The following is a 6,000-nucleotide window of genomic DNA, read 5'->3' as shown; positions in this document are numbered from 1 at the left end:
TCGTGACAACAATGTGATCATGATATTTATGTGATATGTGATATGTGTGCTCTCTACTTTGAATTATTTATATGTCATATCACTTGTGTTATGCTCATTTGCTTTGCTTCCATGTTTTACTCCGATGCAAATGAGCATTATTACTTATACTCATGCTTATTTCATATCTATTGAGTACATCATGTTGGCTTGGGTCATATAAGCTTGCCTAACTCTTTTGTTCTTATTAACAAAAGCTTATATGAACCAAGCATGTTAAAAACCTCATCTCTTTTACAAACTCGAGGTGGTATTGTCATCAATCACCAAAAGGAGGAGATTAAAAGCATCTATGCCCCTAGTTGGGTTTCGGTGATTGATGACAATACAAGATTACTATGACTAACGTGTATTTTGCAGAGGCAATTAAGTTAGGTTATGGTAATGGAGATCGATTGGGCAATCATGGTGGTCATGCCCCTATGATGGACATTGTTTTGGTTTTTAAAGGATGGATGACAAGGTTAAGGGTGGACTAGTTTTAAGTGTCGTTTGGTGTTGAGGAGACACTTAGAGTAGTTTAGGACTTTATTTCCCCTTTGGCCATACTATTAACGGGGGTATGGATAGGTAGCTTGACCTAGGTAAGTCTAGTGAGTTAGGTGTGGTGCACACTTGCTAAATCTAGCACTAGGTAACTCCTAAAATGCCCTTAGATCCATTGGAGCAAACTTCATTCACATATGATTACAAGTTGGAAGTGAATGGAGGGTCAAATACTGTCCGGACACTGGTTCTGGTGTGACCGAATGCTGGCGTAGAGTCCAGTCAGTTCATTTGATCAAGGTAATTTTGTCTGGTGTGACCGGACGTTGAGAGGTGAGTGACCGGACGCTGGGTGCCAGCGTCCGGTCGACTCTAGTAAGGTTCTAGAGAGGGAAAATTGTGATCAGACGCATCCGGTCATAACTTAAACACTGAAGTTTGGGGAGAACTGACCGGGGCATCCGGTCAACATGACCGGAGCATTCGGTCACCCTGCAGAGGCACATAACGGTTTGTTTTTCAGCTGTGTGTATAAATACTTCCTCCATTCGTGTATGGGGGTACTTTTGCTCATTCCAACAGCTGAGAAACACCTTTGAGAGTGCCAAGAAGAGCAAGGTCCTAGTGAGGTGATTGAGATTTGAGAATCCCAAAGAGAGCCCTCATTAGTGAAAGCAAGAGTAGCAAAGTGTGCATCCACCCTTCTCATTAGGCTTGTCGTGGTCAAGTGAGAGTTCGTGCTTGTTACTCTTGGTGATCGCCATCACCTAGACGGCTTGGTGGTGAATGGGAGTTTGGTGATCATCCGGCGGATCTTGTGGATGACCCAACTCAAGTTGTGAGCAGTTGTGAGTGATTCACCGCAACGAAGTGTCAAAGAATCAACCTGTAGAGAGCACTTGATCCTTGCATGGATCAAGGGGGAGCTACACCCTTGCATGGGTGCTCCAACAAGGACTAGTGGGGAGTGGCAACTCTCTGATACCTTGGCAAAACATTGCTGCGTTCCTCCTTCTCTCTTTACTTTGAGCATTTACTTTGAGCAATTCAATTCTTGTCTTTACATTCATAGAATTATCATGCTAGAGTAGGATTGGAACTTAGGTTGCAAGTCTTTTTGTATGGTAGAACATTAGAAACACTTTCTAGCCACAAGGGGTGAAGTTGGGCTAACCGTAGGGCTTAATTATTGCAAAGAAATTTAGAAATAGCCCAATTCACCCCCTCTTGGGCAGCTTGATCCTTTCATAAGGGATGCAGCCCGAAGCAGCTTGGAAGTACCACTCTGTTTCATGATGGTGCAAAAGGCCCCATTATCCATGGTGAGGGGAATCTTGAAGCGCGAGTGGGCAGTTCTACCACCTGGCATTATTGAGGCCACAACACCAGATGTAGTTGTTGCCACTACAGTCTTTTTCTAACTGTGTATAGTAGCGAGAAGTGCTCTATATAGATAAGTCTTTCTCGGTCCCACTAGGATCATCCACAAAGAAGAGACCCCCATCCTCGGTATCAATCAAGGACATGATCTCATCGTATGTAGCCTGCTGCTCATTATTAAGGGTGTCTGATAGAGCCACATCATCCTCATTAACCTCAATGCTAGCCTCCTCAAAAATCTCTCTAGGAATATCATGAGAGGCATCATATGTGTTATCGATATCAGGAAGTGGGTACATCTTTATATCCTTCTGCATTGATTGTAGCAATTTTCAAATACCCATGAGGACCATCTGCTCCACCATGAAGGTGGATTGATTATTACGCCTGTAGTCCTCCGACATTGCCTCCTTGTGTTTCTCCCATAGTCCAAACACATCACTGGGCTCACAAAATACCAATATTGTTGCAAAGAGCCTTCACAGCGCATATGGCATCATCCACCCGATTGCCTCAGTGAGACTCTCATTCAGCGTATTGTCCTCTTCGATTAAGCCCCTTCTTTTTGTAGCTTTCACGGAAGGTCAGTAGGATTTTGCCATCTATGGTCCTTAGACACTCAAATGAGGTTGCACCTGACACGTGGTTCAGGAGAACCATAAGATAGTAACGCTCCCCCTCGACTAGATTGGCAGACACGATTCTTTCAATCTATCATAATGTATCATGACGTACCCTATTTTGCCAAACTTTGCCCTATGCTTGCCACATATAGAACTCAGGAAAGTCCCTGATACAATATACCTTGAGCTATTTCATCTGTATTGTTCTTCTTGAAGTATGCTATAAGCATTGACTTTTCACCACCTGGACGATCAAGGACTCGTCGAATCTCCTGGCGCCGATGAAATGACACCATGTGTATGTCTAGAAGACGTAACTATAAGGACAAAGCAGAAGGGTACCTATCACTCAAATCAAACCCATATATCCTCCACAAGGCTTTTGGGGGTTACCCATCTAGCATCTTTGTACTACTTGATCTCATCAATGTTCCCTTAACTATCCTCCTTGTTAGCCTCTCTCATAGCAATAGACGCCCCGTCATGACCCTTGTAAATGTACTTAAATAGATACTTGACTACCTTGATGCTCCCACATGCCTCACCATTGATGTGGCAGTTGAATAGACAGAGGAGATACGGGTTGTAAGGCATGACCCATCTATTGTCAAGCTCGTGTCCGTGAACTTTTTCTTTTCGGTCATCTTCACACCGTCTATAAACTAGATATGAATCCTTGCCTTATACTGTGACATCATAGAAAAGTCTAGGGTAACGATTCTTGTAGGAATCATGACCATTTGTGCATGGACAATCACGATTAAGTAGTTCACAAGGGCCATGCATCATATGTTTGGTAACCATCTTGTACAAGACTGGGTACTTCTTGTTCGGGAGCTCAGCTGTAGATGAGGCGATCATACTTGCTCTAGACACAGTGATATTGTACTTCCTATCCATGATTAGCAAAAATTGTGCATGCGACAGACCCCTCTTTTGAAACTCCACAACATAAACATGTGCTCGCATATTTCCTAAGGATATCCTTTTTTAGTAGTCTATCCTTCAGCTCTTGTAGTTTTGCTCTAAAGACCCAAACAATGAGATCTGGACGATCCTATGTGGTGTATGTCCTAGGGTAGAGTTCACTGCTTGATCTCATCCCTAGTTTGGGTTACATGTCATAGTCAGGAAGATGTATGATTTACCAAACCTTCGTACCAGAGCCATGGCGTCCATGAAGGCATCATTGTCCGTTTTCCAACAACTTCTGCTCTACCATTCACCAGCATGTAGGCTATCAACCAATCCTTGGTAGAGGTCGGCCCTAATATCATCTTGATGGTTGCGTATATAATATAATCAAGAACTCTCGATCTTGATGTACGTGTCGACTGCAAACTGCTGGAATAGACGCTTTCCATACAGTATGGGGTTAAATATTCCTGGACGCATCTAAAACTTGTAGCAGTAGTAGTCATGCACAGACACGCATAGTCTACTAGGGGAGTCTACAAAAAATAGCCATGAATTAGAGTTGTTTGTAGAATAACCACTAAGGTACATGTATGCGAAGTATTTAAATAAGAAGAATAACAAACCTATTTCTTCTTCTGACCCACTATGAGCCTTCTGTAGGGCACGATACTTAGATGACTTCTTCCATACTAACTCCTTTCTTTGGAATATCCATGTGCCACCCAAGCTCACCCTTAGGGAAGAATAGGGGGTATGAAAGAGCATCATAACATCCATGATATGAGCAGGATGCCGTGTCTGTTTCTATCTTTCCCATGCAGGACAACACTATTCTAGAACCTGACTAAGGAGTTCGCTTCCCTCGATCCAAACAGCAGCCACCTCTGAGGTTGACTGGTACATTGTATGTTCTCTGGTCTAGCCTCTAGTCAAGGTTTAGTGTGACATGATAGTCCTCGAGGTGGTGAGCCTGGCCCATACTCCTAAGATGTTGTGAGTATAGGTTGTCACGAAGGATGGCCACAAGCCTCTTAATGACTTCCTTGTCTTTTTTGGCACTTCTCTTCATGACATCGTCGATAGCGGTGCTCAAGGCTTGGATCATCATCATAGAAGTAAAGCTTGAGATGTCTTTAGGGATGGCAATGGGGCGGATTCGGATCAGGTGGAGTCTCTGTGCACCCAAACCCAAAACCCAAAATCAAAACCAAAACCACACCGAACACCGATTCGGGTGATAATTCGTCCCCAAAACTGAACCCGCGGATACCCGAAACTCGAATGGATACCCAAAACCCGCTTTGTATGGCAACATAGTAAGAGAAATAAGGACTTTCTATAAACATATGCATGATATATATACACATATTCACATGTATAAACAAGAGGCAACAAATAATAAATATTTTCATGAGTCAACTTAGAATAAATTTAATAATATAAGTAAATAAGTTATTATTAGCATATTATAAAACATGAGTTTTAATTCTAAATGATTTATTTTGGATATCCATGGGTGGAAAACCAAACCTAAAACCGAACCCAATTGGTTTCGGGGCCCCAAACCCGAAAATCGTGGGTGAGAAATCATCCCCGAACCCGAACCCGCAAGACCCGAAACCCATGGATATTCGACCCGAAACCACCCCGTTGCCATCCTTGGATGTCTTGGCTCCTTACCCTCTTCTCTGCCAAATGACCATCTGGCCATGTACACGAAAGGTGTATATGCCACTATTCTTCCAGCTTGCAATAGTGCTATCGAGGCGACAACATAGAGAAGTGAAAGAGAAATGTCCATTGAAAACCTAATGTCGTTACGAAAGTGCCTAGCATCTGCATAATTACTTGACCAAAGCCTCATAAGCTCATTAGGTATGTTCAGTTCATTGAGCTCGACCTTTCCGTCATGACAATAGAACCCACGTGGTTCATGCTCAAACCTTTTCGCATTCGCAGTGCTCACAATTTGCGACAGGTTTTAGCATATGGGTATCTATAGGCATGTTACTATACACCTTTTTGTATTGGTCAGGTACTTAGGGACAGAAGCTATGTCTTCCTCAAGGTCATTGTCTTGGACATCATCATCATCTAAAATGACATTTAAGCCACAATAGTTTAGATAAAGTAGTTGAAGATTTGATTTCTATTCGATCTTTCGCACAAATACCTTGCCCAGCAAACAGGTATCCCTCGTCCTCTTTCTCATCCTCTTCAAATATATCTCCCTCATCATCATCTATGGTCGTCAAACATACGTGAGTTAGTAGAACTATGAGTAAATATAAACAAAGGAGTTCAAATAGTTTATAGAATGTTAGAAAATAGTGTAAATTACCACTGTCATCAAATAGTGGTGCCATCGGTATAGTTGATGTAGGCTGAAGGCTAGGTCCTGTCCTTTCTGAGAATCATGTAATGACCATGGTTGAGTTAGGTATAATATGATATATATAATATAGGTCACCTAAATGGGATCACCAGGCATCAATATTTACCATTGTTGGTCAGTACTGATTGAGGCAAGGATGTGTTATCATTTAGGTGTTCT

This window comes from Miscanthus floridulus, chromosome 18, assembly GCF_019320115.1.
Source record: "Miscanthus floridulus cultivar M001 chromosome 18, ASM1932011v1, whole genome shotgun sequence".
Classification (NCBI taxonomy): Eukaryota; Viridiplantae; Streptophyta; class Magnoliopsida; order Poales; family Poaceae; genus Miscanthus; species Miscanthus floridulus.
Note: the sequence above shows the minus strand (reverse complement) of the source record.